This window comes from Cynocephalus volans, chromosome 12 (assembly GCF_027409185.1).
Source record: "Cynocephalus volans isolate mCynVol1 chromosome 12, mCynVol1.pri, whole genome shotgun sequence".
Classification (NCBI taxonomy): domain Eukaryota; kingdom Metazoa; phylum Chordata; class Mammalia; order Dermoptera; family Cynocephalidae; genus Cynocephalus; species Cynocephalus volans.
Genome location: NC_084471.1, coordinates 16,566,992 through 16,581,197, shown reverse-complemented (window position 1 = coordinate 16,581,197; position 14,206 = coordinate 16,566,992). Strand labels below are relative to the sequence as shown.

At 47.2% G+C, this 14,206-nt stretch overlaps 2 protein-coding genes across 2 annotated transcripts in view; one reads left to right on the top strand and one right to left on the bottom strand.

Annotated features, from left to right (window-relative positions):
- SYN3 (synapsin III) overlaps window positions 1–14,206 on the bottom strand; it is a 451,793-nt gene that overhangs the window by 267,581 nt on the left and 170,006 nt on the right. The window lies entirely within an intron of this gene.
- Window positions 1–14,206, top strand: part of TIMP3 (TIMP metallopeptidase inhibitor 3) — a 56,214-nt gene that overhangs the window by 17,494 nt on the left and 24,514 nt on the right. The window lies entirely within an intron of this gene.

Sequence of the window (14,206 nt, the reverse complement as noted above, 5' to 3'; positions counted from 1 at the left end):
ACCTGGTTACTTCCTGGTGCCAGGGAGCACCTGGAACCAAGGGGAGATCTGGGGCTTGAGATACGTTCTGGGGTAGAGGATCATAGAAGCTCACTCACACCTATTTGGAACCAAGTCTATAGATGTTGGTTCTTGGGAAGAGGAAAGGAGACTAACTTATTAGATTCGAAGTGCTGTATGAATGATAAAGAGCTGAGTAGATTTTGCCAGATATTTATAATTGATTCCTTCACTGCTTATCTTATAGATGATAAAAATTAGGGAGAGACATATTAATTGGCTTCAAGGTCCCTGAGCCAGGTAGGTCTAATCTGAGAATTTCAGGTGGCTTCACACTCTTTATTTAGAACATGTCATATTTCTGAGCATGAAGGATCCTCCTGATGCAGTTCCCTAGCATTTTCTGTAGGGCTGGTTTGGAAGACAGTGGAAGATGTAAAAAGACATGAGCTTAGAGTCAAATAACTTGAGATTGAATCCCATCTCTGCCTTTTACCAATGGGGTAAGTTTGACTAAAATGTTATAAATTCTAAGCCTGGGTTTTCCTAACTGCAAAATGAGAAAGATCCCATTTAGACTGCAGGGCTGATGTGAGGATGAGTGAGACATTGGCAATGACAGGGGCTCTTGGTAAACCTTGAGCTGAAGCTGCATTTGAAATGCATGTTGTTCACTTTCCACTGAAGAGCTGCGCTTTCCTTCCTACCAACCACTAAGGTGTCATCAGTGCTAGGTTAGTAAAAACAGAGGCCACAAAGGTTGGCATGGCCTTCCATGGAGGTAGTTTATAAAAATGGATTTATAACGGACAGACCAAAGAAAGGTAAATGACTTGGTGAAGGAGGGGGATATGGTGGAGACCTGCCTGCTTGATTTTAAAGCTGGTTCTGAGATCACAGAATCAAGATCTCAACCAAAGAGGGAGACCAATCAGACAGGAAAATGGAGGCCCAGAGAGGTGAAGTCCTTTCCCAGGGTCACACAGCTGGTTGGGGAGTGGGGAAAGGCAGCTTCCAGTGGTGGGATTCCTGGGCCAGGTATTTCTCAATGCCCTTCTGGCCCCAGTTGTCACCATATGCCCCACTCAGTGGAGGGACACTTCTGGGGGGACAAAGAGAGCCTCATGTGAACCCCAGCACTCAGTGCCTCCTGTGTCCTGCTTCTGATTACCCTGCAAGAAGCTGGAGCCCCTCCCATCTATCTGTCCTTTCCTCAACTCCCAGCAACTGGCTGGCTTCATGTGCTGATGCCTTTGGGGATTTCCAGATGATGTCCCTGGACTTGGCAGAGTGGCGCGGGGAATCCTGGTACTTGCATTTCCCACCCTCAGGAAGTTTGGTCTCTCACCTTCACTGGCTGCTGATAGGAAAGGCAATTAGGGTGGCCTCTCAAGAGGACAGTCTGGCCCCGAACATCACAAGCCTCGAATGTGCATACCCCTTCACTAGCAATCTCCTTAACAGAAATCTAGTCCAAAGAAATAAGTAGGCAATGGGGTCCACTGCTGCATTGTTTATAATGACCAGCAACTTAATCTAAATGTCTATTGCAAATAGATGGTCTCTATTATGGTGCGTTCGTCCAGTGGACTGTTGAGAAGCCATCAAATACCTTGAGGCTGTTCTCTCTGTGCTGTGGGGATAGTCTCCCAATGCTCTTCTGAGTAACAGAAGCAGGTTTGTGAAAAAAGAAAAAAAGACATGAATGTGTAGAGAAAAGTCTGAATGTCTGTATACCAAAATATCCACACTAGTTCTCTCTGGTGGTTGGGATTTGGGGTGATTTTAATTTTAACCAGTATTTTCTGGAAAACAAAATTTCACAGTGGTGACCCATTACTTTTATAATCAGGTAAAAGAACAATGGCGAGAAAGCAAGGACTCAGCCGATCCGTGTGTGGGAAGCCAGCATAATCTGCCCCTTTCCTGGACTCCCCTTTGGCTCCTGGGGGGACTCTCAAGTCTGGTGGTCTGTTTGTTTCCTGGGAGCCCTGATTGCTCTTGTAGACCTGAAGCTGGAGTTCCTCTGAATCTGAGGTCCTCACTGTGGGGGCTCCTGTTGGGGGCTGTGGGTGGATAGAGTGGGTTTCCTTTGCTTCTCTCCTAAACAGAAGAGCCAGATTTGCACTTGAGGGTTGCCAGAGAGAGTCGCCACTGAGAAATCAGGATGCAGTAGGCCTCCCTGTCCCAGCCCAGAAATAGCCAGGCTCCCGTGGACTGGCACAGAGCTGGCCAGGCCTGGAGGGGAGCGAGCGGTCTGGGATTGGGTGAGCAGCCACCAGCAGGGATTTCAATTGGAGGGAAGGGGGAAGGATCGCCAAAAGAAACTTGAGGGCTGAGCTCTGGACAGGCAGCGTGGTGAAGAAATCTGGGGTGCGGGGAGTGGGGGCTCTCAGGGGGCTAAGAAGAGGCCTTGTGGGGACTGGGAGGGAACTTCGGACACAGAGCAAAAGACCTGGGTGCAGTTGTAATGGGATCCTTGATCATCCATGTTGTCTTAGGCAAGTCACTCTCAGGACCCCATCTCCACACCTGTGCAACAAGGCACCCTACAGTCCCTTGCCACTGCTGATTGTTGTAGATCAAGGTCTTTTGATGCCTATGGATGTAAAGGTCATGGGGTGATGTCTATGAAGTCAGCACACAGAAAGGTGAAAAGTCACATGCAGAAAGTCAAAGAGCCCTCAAATTCCTCAATAAAGAATTTAAGGTAATTTCAGGTGGTAACTCCACCTGAGTCAGTTCCTCCTTCAGCATGGAGACAGATCCCTCTTAAAGCAGCCTCAGATTCAGCAGCGGAGTTGTTTTTGGGGACACAGGGGAGGATACAACACAAGACAATCTCAAGCTGTATCTTTAAACCCCACAGTCGTACAGGGACTGCCACAACCTGACACCACTGCAGAGTCCTGTCTGCAGCTCTCTAGAGAATCGGGTGAGAGGAATTGCTCTTTTAAAAACTGAATGTATATGTGTGTGTGTGTACATATATATGTATTTTTTTTTTTTGCATAATAAAATATATATACATTTTTACGCCAAACAGAATTGCTGAATTCACATGGTTAGAGGCCTGCGAATTCCCTGTCCACATATAAAAGGAAGTTACTTCTCTTAATTGAATGGGTTATTATTGTGGCTGTCTTCATAAGAAACACTGGGATCCCTTTTGTCTGCTTCTGGTGCGGTTCTCTTGCTTCAGGCCCCGTGTTTGAGGCCGATGCCTTTGGTACTGAGCCATGGGGAGGAGACGGCAGTTTTCATTCACGCTCAGACCAAAGGGATGCGCCCTACTCGTGCGGCATACTAAAAGTGCCCATTGCGAGTGGAGGACTTTTAGAAGAAAAAGAGCACACAGAAGGCAGAAAGGGACCTTGTTTGGGGAGGTGGGCTCGATCTGTGACTTTATGACATAAACGATCAGGCTCCTCTTGGTCCCCTCTATGCTGGGATGTTTACTCAGACCTTGTAACTTTGAAATAGTAGTGTGGGTCCGACGAGGCAGAACAGGAATGAGCCCCAGGCAGATAGGATTTCTTCCAGGCTTGGTCACCAGCTGGCCTCTGTGGTGGAGGCTGTGGGTGGGTGGATGTGGGGGAGGTAGGGGTGAGCTCTTGGGGCCTGAGAAACCCTGTCTAATGCTTCCTTAGTTTTGCTGAGTGCCACGCTTAGATGTCTGCAGAGTGGCCAGCTGCTGGGTGCAGAGGGGCTGCTGACTTGGATTCAATTACTACGAAAATGACAGGTTTAAAAAGGTGTGATAACTCCTAGATCCAGAAGAAATAATCAGTAAGTATGCTAAATTGTGTGTATGTATATATGCTTATATACATGTATATAAACATTGATCTGTACACATGTGTATGTATACGCCAACGTAAACACACAAGGATGTTTACCACAGAGTTGTTTATAAAAGCACCCAACAAACTGTTCTGTATCTATACAACTGAAAACAATACAGCTATTCAAAGGGATGAGGCTGAGCTATATGAGCCAACATACTTGGACTGAAAAAACCCAGGTCACCAACAAGTATGTTCTATGTGATTCTATTAGAGGGGGAAAAACATATCCACAGGTTCTTATTAGCAAAGGAAAAAGTCTTGAAGGTAAACTGTAAATGTGCCGCATGGTTATAACTGGGTAGTGGGAGTTTAGGCTATTTTAAAAAGTATTTTATAGCTTTCTTTTTGTTTATCTCTTTTTTCCCCCAACCTATCTTCAGCGAAGTTGTATTACTACTATGTAAAAAAGAAATAACGCAAGAAAATAAAAAGCAAGAAGAAAGCTCCGGAAAACTTACAGGGAGTGGGGGGACCAGGAGCTGCAGTAGAAAAACAGATACCCCGATCCTATTTTGTCAAATTTTGGGAAATTTTAGTGTTTCAACTCTACAGATGATAGGCAATTGAAATCCTGAAAAGTTAACACTTAATTCTTTGTTTTAAAAAACTGGATGTTTACTATGTATTGTCCTGATAATCATTCTCTTCTCTGAACTTCCTGGCCTTTTGGATAGCATTACATTTTAGCTGGAATAAAGTTTACTGTATCTTCAGATCTGCAAGCATGTACTAAGCACTAGGATGTTCACTGTTCGGCCCAAAGGCTGTCACCCAGCAGGTGTCCACGAGCGAGCGAGGGAGAGAAGGAGGCAGCCACTGGGTGGTTTTATTCATTCTGCTCTCCCACTATCTCCTCACGACAGCTCTAAGATGTTGCTGCCACTGTCCCTCTTATTCCACTTGAGGGAACCTAGAGGCAGAGACAGGATTTGAATCCAGGCTGCCAGCTTCCAAGCCAGTGCTCCAAACCCAGAAGAAGAGGGCTGGACCCCATGAGGCTTTAAATCCCCGCTGCTCTGAGCCCCGAGCTGTGTATTCTGGGCTGCTGAAGCTTTGCTGATTGTTATCCTCCCAGGGTGTGACTCTGCATTGAAAAATCCCTAAATGAACAAATCTCTGGCTCTCCTGCCCTTTCCTTCTCAGTCGTGAAAGTGAGGCCAGGAGAGAGGAGCCTTTGCCAGGAATGCAGCGAGTGACTTTGCGTGGAGTGTCAGCTTCTCCACATTGCTGGGTGTTAGCTTACCCCTGTTCGGCACCAGCAGCAAAAACAGAGCCAGGCGTGGTCTATAGCAAAGCTCCCTGTTTAAATATGTGAACTCATCTGGGCCTGGACAGCTGCATAGCTCAGGCAGGGCAGAATCTGCCACCCTACCCTGTTTCCTTGAAATCTATACAGGAACACAGTTCCAAATAGGCTGGTGCCAGGCCCTGCAAGTTCCTACTTGTAAAAATGGATTTTAAAGCATGCGACCATATGTACCTCCACCTGTGCCTCTGGGCTTTTCTAGGTGTCAGCATGACTCTCATGTGAGCCTTACAATGACCCCAGGAGGTGGGCAGGGAAGGGGTGGGAATGACTATTATTAGCTTGCATGCTTTCACTCCAGTCTCCCTACGATCCATTCTCCAAAATGCAGCCAGAGTGAGCTTTTTAAAATGTCAATCACATCTCAGCAATGTTCTGCTCAAAGCCCTCCAGTGGCTTCTCAACTCCTTAACAAGTTCTAGAAGATTCTATGGGATCCGGCCTCTGTCTCCCCTGGCCTTGCTCTGGGTCCCACACCTCTAGCTATTCCTCGAATGCTCCAGGTTCCAAGTCTGTCCCTGACACACGGCTTTTGAACTTGCTGTACCTTCTCCCTGGAACACCTTGTCCCCAGATAGTTACTGGCTGGGTCCTTCTCTCCATGGAGGTCTCAACTTGAATGTCACCTTCCCAGAAGGCCTTCCTGGTCTACCCTGTCTTAAAATCCCCTCCCCATCCTCCCATTCTCTAGCCCCGTTTTCTCCTAGCACCTAACATCATATTGGGTATTTGTTTATTGTTTGGTCTGTCTCCTCCACCACTACCTATGCACCAGGAGAGTGGAGACCTTGTTTGTCTTGTGCACTGCCTAGAAGATACTTGAAACTCTAATATTTGTTAAATGTATGAAAAAAAAAATGCCCTTTTGGCAGATGAAGAAATTGAGGCACAGACAGGTGAAGTGTCGTGCCTCAGTTACCCAGCTTGTGAGTGTCAGTGCTGAACTCAAGCTTAGCTCCTATGCTCTAGCCTTCAAGTGGGCGAAACTCAAGAAGGAAAGTTCTTATAGGGCCACTTAGGAGCAGACAGCCTCTCAGGACCACATTCTTTTATGCTGATGTGAAGCAGAAAATCTTCAGAGATACAAGCCTCCGGGAGATTCTGCCATCTGTTGGCTGCTGTGTTAGAGCAAGCCTCAGAAGGAGGTCAGTGACCCAGCCACTTGTTGAGTGGTGCATATCCAGGAAGAAAGGACCAGAATGTGAAGAAGGCTTGTGTACTCCTTGAGATGAGCTTTCCAGACCACAGGCAGAGCCATATTGAATCATAGACGTTAAGGGCCTTTATTCAATCTCTCTGCTTCCCAGCTGGGGAAACAGACCCAGGGATGGAGAGTGACTTGCTCAAGGCTACCCCATGAGTTAGGCAGTTAGGACCAGGGTTCCCAAATCAGTTGGGGGTCCTCGTCTACCCACTGGTTCTGGGAGACAATGCACACCCTCATGGCAAGCATTCCTTCCATGTGTTTGGCTCATCAGCATGCTGGATTGAGCCTTCCCAGACTCAACACTGGGGCCAGCAGAGGGGAGGGGACAAGATGGTGGGGCTGAAGAGTCCATCAGGCAAGCTGGTGGGGAGGGGGGAGACGTCAAATAAGGAAATTCACACTCTTCCTGTCTCATTATGGGTCCCCACAATGGGGAATGGGAGGACCAAAACAAGGATCTCTGGGGCAAATTGGTCCTCACCTCCCCACTGCCCCAGGAGTAGCCTTGAGGGTTGGAGGAGACCACTGACTCTTTCCCTATAGCGGACTTGAACTTGGCACAGGGAACCAGCTGAAACTGGCACTGTGTCTACCCCTCAGATTGTATGCTGAAGAAGAGGGAGCAGGGATGAAAAGGGGCTGCTAAATTCAGCTCAGCACTTCTTGCCAGCCTCCCACCCCACTGCTGACTTCAGTCCCAAGCCAGAGGCATGAGTGCCTTGAACATCAAACTAGTGCCCTCTTTGATCTGAACCCTCCTTTAATGATCACGCCTGGTGGTTCAAAGAATTGCTCCCCCAGCTTGCTGATCCTGATGGTGCCTAAAGAATGCCTGTAATTGTTACCAAACAGTGGGCAGACCAAGGAAACGTGTCCCCTTTGCCCAGCTGGCTCTCAATTGGCACTTCATTATAACAGAGACAGAGGGGGCGGGGAAGGGGTGCACCCCAGCCCTCCAGCCTTTGGCATTTCATGTGCACCCATGTGCAGGCTTGCTTCATGGCCTGGGAACTGATCGGTGCCAGGTGCCTCAGCCAGCCAGTGCCCCACCACGGCACAGCCGCCCGCCTCCTGCTTCATGAAAACGGTCCTGGTTTCCATCAGACCCTAATTGGACTGGGTCTGGCCTTCACACTGCCGCAGCCTCCCCACAGAACTCTGGCCACTGGCTGTTCCCTCTGGCCAGAACAATGCTGAGCTCTGGCCGCTGACCCTGGCCCAAGCAGGCCTGCCAACTCCATGGCTCTCAGGCCTCCCTTTGCACATCAGGGCTGGCTTCCCACAGCCATGGCTGCTCCAGAAGGATGGCGTGAGGGGCTTAACCTAATGCTCTGACATACCATTTTGGGCCCATCCAAACATTCCCACCCCCAGGTAGAATGAGACCCAGATGTGACCCTGAAGGACTTACACTAGAAGTTAGCATTTCTAGTGATGCCTCCTCTCCCTGCCTCTTGCTGGGCCTCCCTGCACTGCTCTGGGGTATGCATTCCACTTGGACTGATACCAGTCAATGTCCCTTCCTTCAACCTGACCTGAAATTGAAATGCCCTGAACAAGAGTAAGTGGGGCAGCCGACATTTCAGGACGAGAAAGGCTGGCAGCCAGGCTGTGAGCCTGCAGTGCCCCGTATGGGGTCCCAGCTAGTGCTCTGAATTTTCTTTTCTCTCTTCTTGGAACTGCTTCATTCTTTTTCCTCCTTCCCTTTAGCCTCTTTACTGACTTGGGAAAGGGGGCCTCTCGCGAAATAATAATCACCGCCACTGCTCACTGAGCGTTTACTGTGCACCACGCACCATGCAAAGTACCTTATGGGTAGTGTCTTGCTTAATTTTCAAAACAACCTTCTGAGGCACATATGATCACATCTCCATTTCCAGGTAAGGAGAGGTTTGCCCGGGAGTCTATAGCTAGGAGAAGTCAGAGCTGAGATTCAACCCTAGGTTCTTTGGTGCCTGAGTCTCCGCGTACTCGACCACTGACTTGTGATCAACTCTTTCACAGAAAATGTGGCTTCTGCTAAACCCTAGAACAGAAGACTTGGGAAGCTGCCTTTGACCTTTTGTACTGAGTCCCCTCAGCGCAGATCACGCACAGGCAGTTGGGAATATGTATGCAAGTTAAAGGAATTCCTGGTGGAAAATACCAGAGGGATCCGCAAGGCCCCCCATAACTGTGAGTTTGCCTTTGAGGGCCTGGAATCCCGCTGCCATTTCCTGTGCCCTGGCCTGGACAGCCAGCCAGTCACGGGGACCTCCAGTGTATCCACCTCACTCTTCTCGGGGCCCCTGGCTTCTCCCGGTGGATCTGCAAGGTGTTTCCTGCAGATGCCGCTGGTGGCCTTTGCTGGCCTTTGCTGGCCTTTGCTGGCACGTAGCAAAATCCGCCCAGAACATCATGATCTGCTGGCCTCGGCCTGGAATGGGTTTTGTTTTTCTTTGGGCTTAAAAAAATTTTTTTCTTTCCCCAGCCAGGGGTATGGGGGGTGTGGGAGGAAGAGGGAAATGAAGGTAAAAATATCGACAGAGTGAAAAGTAGTGAATATTCCTTTTGTTTCAAAAATAGGAAACCTTTGGGGCTGGGGTCAGTTGGCCAGGTTCAGGCTGGACTGAGGTTGAAGTTGCGATCAAGGTGGCAGATTGGCCCTTGTGCCTCAAAGGATGCCTTCAGAGGGTGCGGGGGCCTCAGGCTGGGTAGAAGAGAGCCCCTCACCCCGTCTTCAGACAGCTTTTTCTGAGTGCTCCAGGAGTGTTTGAAATAAGCTATCCAGGATGTTCTACCTTTCTTAAGAAGGAGGATGGGTGTGGAGGGTGTTCCTGCCCCATTCTACAGGGGAATCAGAAGGACCAGAGGACAGGTGAGTTGTTTAAAGTTACTCAGAGCACTGGAGAGGGTTAATATCTCCTGAAGAATCTGCTTGCCTATTTGATCACTGTTTTAGCTACTTCAAAACCAGATGATCAGGGCAGGAGCCACTGAATTTTCTCTTAATGGCTATGGCACATCCCCATTTGGGATACGAGGGCGTTAGGGCATAGTCCCCATGGAGATGCTATCCTGGAAGCATTTTTATTACCTAAGATTAACATATAAGTTGGAGATGAAAGACAGAAGCCCTCATCTTCTCAGCATCCTTTAGAATTCTTCTGAAAGCAGATATGCAAACATACCAAGCAGGAGACCCTACCTGGCATTAATGCCAGGCCCATTAATACCTGCCCCATAATGCACTTTAACCATTGAAATTTATCTCAGGTTTGCCTACATTTTTATTAATAAACTCTTTGCTGGACTGTCAGTCTGGAAACTAGGATGTAACTGACCATATATATATGTAAGTATGTATATAAAAGGTAGTGGCTAATAAAGAAAACCGACTGGTAGGGCCAGTAAAATTGAGGAAAGGAGTTGAATGGTGAGCCTTCTTCAGCAGCAGGTGCAGCAGACACTGTCAGCATTATCCCAGATCAGGAATGTCCAACTAGTTAGCAAATGGGTCCAGTCAGTTTGAATGGTGCAGTTGATGCACCAGATGGAGTAATTAGGAGCCAACTTCGTGCCCAGTTTTGGCACCTGCAAATCACCCAGACAGATCACAGGCTGAGAAAGCCAAGGTCAGAGGAAACAGCTCAAGCGTCCTAATTACTTGCTCAAGTTTGATCAACTTTTCAGAAATGTGGTTCTAGAGAAGAAGGAGAACATGACAACTTGGACTATTACCAATGAAGAGAAAGTAGAACCCAAGGGAAATGCATGAATCAGAAACAGAAGGGCAATGGTAAAATAACCCCAGACCCTTAAGTTGTAAGGGACACTCGAATACATCCAGTCCAACTCCTTCATCACAAAGAATAAAAAACTAGGGCTACGAGCAGTAATTGGTTTGTCAAACTCATAGAAAATGAATGGAAGAACCAGAAAGAGAATCTACCTCCCCACTCTTGCCCCAAGCTCTTCTGGTTACTCAATACTTCCTATGTAATAAGACTTAAGAAGAAAAAAAAAATTCTGTATTTTCACACCCAAATAAGCACAGTTATTTAGAGTAGGTTGAGTTACTTATTCAGTCATATCAAAGTAGGGAGACAGGATTTGTTTTGAAAACACTAGGGTTTTTGGGGTTTTTTTTTGTTTTTTCAATTTCATTGTGATAACACTTAACACGAGATCTACCTTCCTAACAAAATTTTAAAATGAGGGGTTTCAGTAAAACCGTCCCAAGTGGAAGTGGGGAAGGTGGAATCTCTCTCAACTTTGTGCACTGATCACTGCCCTTTGGAAATTTGCATTTAACACCTGCCAACGCAATTAGAGAGCAAGACTAATATGAGATGGTGAGGGGCATGAAACCATGTCATAGCTGGGGAAGGACCATCAAAACCTATGAAAATATTTATCCTGGAGATATTTTAGGGAACATGACCATGTTCTTAAAATGCCTTGTTCTGTGTAAGCCCACGATGTCAACTAGTTGGGAGAAGGCCACAGGCAGACAGTACAAAGAATGTTCTTATAGTCAAAAAAAATGACTCGATATGGAACAGACTGACCTAGGTCTGAGATGTTTGCTCACTGGGCAGATTGACCCTGGAACGGGACTGGGGAAGAAATTCAAAGAGGGTTACGTAGAGTGACCCTGAAGTCCCCCCCTCCAACCTAGAGTCTGTGGCCTTTGAAATGTGCCCATCCCACTGCACTGTATGACCCAGTGGTGAACAGCAGTAGGGTCTCTGGGGTCCGGCAGTCGGGACTGGCATGCGGCATTCACCACTTCCTCATTAGATGACCTTGGGAAAGTCACTTACTCTCTACAAGCCTCAATTCCTACCAGATGGGGCTAATGACAGCTCTTACTTTATAGGGTCTTAATGAGGTTCAGATGGGATAATCCATGCAAAACATTTCGCACTGATCATGCATAGTAAGTGCTAGACAGATGATGGCACCTATTATAATTAATGACAGGATTATAATTAGTATTAGAATCAATGACAGTAGGATTATCATCATTAGCGAAAGTTGGGAACTGTCCCCAATGACCATCCTCCTGTTTTTTGTGTCAGCATTTGGCCAAACATTTTGATCCCGGATACTGTCATTGCTCAATCTCCAAGAGCATTGCTATATCTTGGAAAACTTATCCCTATTTGTGTTATTCCATTTGGGAACATCCAGGAACAATGGTCAGTCAGGGGTGTGCTTCAGGGGCAAGCTGAGCCCACCTTTTAATATAAGCCTCCCATGGGTAAGCAGAATCAGATGCTACAGGTCACATGCAGTCATTTATGCAAAACCCTGCTAGCCTTCAGATGTGCAGTGCAGGTGGCATAGGGAGGTCACTTGTGCTGTGTGTGCTTTGTGGATGGGCTCCCAGTGCCCAGACACAGGGCTGGGGTCAGGCATGCGCACAGTTTCTTATGATAGCCCTCCTCCAAAGAGTGCATCTGGACGGGTGCTCTGTGGGGAGAGGTGCACCCCAAGTGGTCCATAAGACCGGAAAACACGACTCCAGTCATGAGACAGGGTACTGGCAGCTAACGAGGGATCTGCATGAGATCTAGAAAGCACCAGATCCAGAAACAGACCTAGTTTGTGGGACAGTCATAAGAAATCCTCCATGCAAGGTTATATCACCCAGAGAACTTGACAATTTTCATGGGCCAGAATGAGCTAACGGGCCTCCACTTCTCTCTAGCCAGGGTCTTCACAGTCCCTCTGCCGTGGCAGGCTCAGTCTGACTTCTGTGTCCTTGCTAATGCTGTCCCCACTGCCTGGACTATCCACCCTCTCTTCTTTCCATCAAAACCCAACACATTCTTCTTGGTCATCTCCTGGCAGTGGAATTCATCTTAGAAAGTCACAGCTAGAGAGCTGCTCAGTAGAGGAAGCAGTCAGTAAGGGCCAGGATGGGAAAAATGTCTTATTTCACCCAGAAACTATTTACTGAGCACCTACTGTGTTGCAGGCACTGTGTGAGGTGTTGGGAATACAATGATGAGCAGAACAAGACATAATCCCAGCCTAAGTTAGTGAGTGTTTGTGGGGCACAGGGAGGGGAAGAGGAGACATTATTCAATTGAATGCACAAACATATACCTACAAATTGGGACCATAAGGATATATAACAGGTGTGGTTGGTGGGGGGGTGGGGGGGAAGGCTTCTTTTGAGAAAGCATCCTTTGAGTTAAAATGTGAAGGATGAATAGGATTTTCTAAGTAAAGGGGAGCAGAAGAGGATCTCACACAGAGAGAATGGCATGTACAAAGGCCCCAAGGCCTTGAAGCTGAGCAGAGTTAGAGCAGGGCTGCAGATCAGGTGTCCAGAATAGTATATTTTATTCCTCTTGCCACTCTCTTTGGTCTTAGGGCCTGTGCTCACTGCCCCCAAATCAGGCTGATTACTGGTCTTCCCTCTTCCTGACCTTTGCATGCCAAGGTACCCTCAGCCTGACCTGGGGAGCCCCTGGGCCCAGCCAGCCTGTAAGTGGAGATTTGAATCCAGACTCACCATTGGATGAGATTCGTAGACATTATAAGAGTTTTGACACTTAAACACTCTCACCGTCTATGGCTTATAACAGTCCTTCTCTGATATTTCAGCCTCGGAAATGTTCTCTTTCTCTGCATTTCTGATGCATTTGACTCGTTGGCTGAGCATTTCAGATTTGTCAAACGCTGAGTAGTATAAAGAAGATGAGCTTTGCTGCCGGGCATATTTGGATTTAATTCCTACCTGTGTGACCTCTGACAAGTTTCTTAACTATCCTGAGTCTTGCTTTCTTTCTATACCCATACATAGTCAGGACTCAAGAAATATTTATTGAATGAATAAGAGATATCAATAAACAAATATCAAGAAAATAACAAAATAACAAATATTAAAAAATATCCATAATAGACACTCAGAAATATTTACTAAATAAGAGGTTCAGGCACTGTGGATTGCATAGAGAAGGTGTTCATGGGGTAGGTGGTCTTTTTCATTCTCACTGACGCCACCTCTCCATCACACTGCTAGGCCAGGGCAGGTTGTTCAAAAATACCAAGGGTTGGCTTTAAAATTCTGTCTTTATTCACTTTGACCAAAGAGGGCAGCAGTTAGCATTCTCTCCTGATTTATTTTATTTAAAACAGAGGTTGGCCTCCTTAAAAGGCACTTGGAACCTATCTCTAATCATTCCTCCACACTCTTGCATGATATAGCTATTCTTGATAATTGTCTTAGGGCTTGAAAACCTATAGGGACTTGTTTTTCTCATGCCTATTTCCACTGGAGTGCCCACTACCTGGCAACCATGGCTATGAGATGGTGGTGGGGGGGGGGAGGGGTACAGAGTAAGCCAGGGCAGGGAACACCTGCCTTCAGTGGGACTCTCTGAGCTATGTCTGCTTGGTGTTCGCAACTTCCTGGCTGAAGCTCATTCAAGTTAAAGGTGGGGCAAGCATAGAGTATTTGAAAAGGATAAGTTACAGACAGTCCAGGGTCTTCTTGGTACACCTGTGCTGTATAAACCCCAGAGACAGAGCAAATATTGCTGCTTGTTCAAACCACGACAGTCTCCTGCCCATCCCTACTGCATCTAGGAACAGTCGCTGTCTGTCTGCAAAAGCTGGGTCTGCAGGTCTGCTGCAAAGGACGGAGGTCCCTTGGCTTAATGGTGTTCCTGCTCCTAGGCCTATCCCAAAGTCCCTCCACTCTCCTAGCAAACAAAATCTCAATTAGGAGAAAAATAAGATGCTATAGACGGCTGCTGAGATGTTGCCAGCTCTTCTGGTCTCACAAAATGACCTGACCTGCAAGCTCAAAGTTCTGAGAACCGTTTGAGGGCACGGTATTTTTCTGGG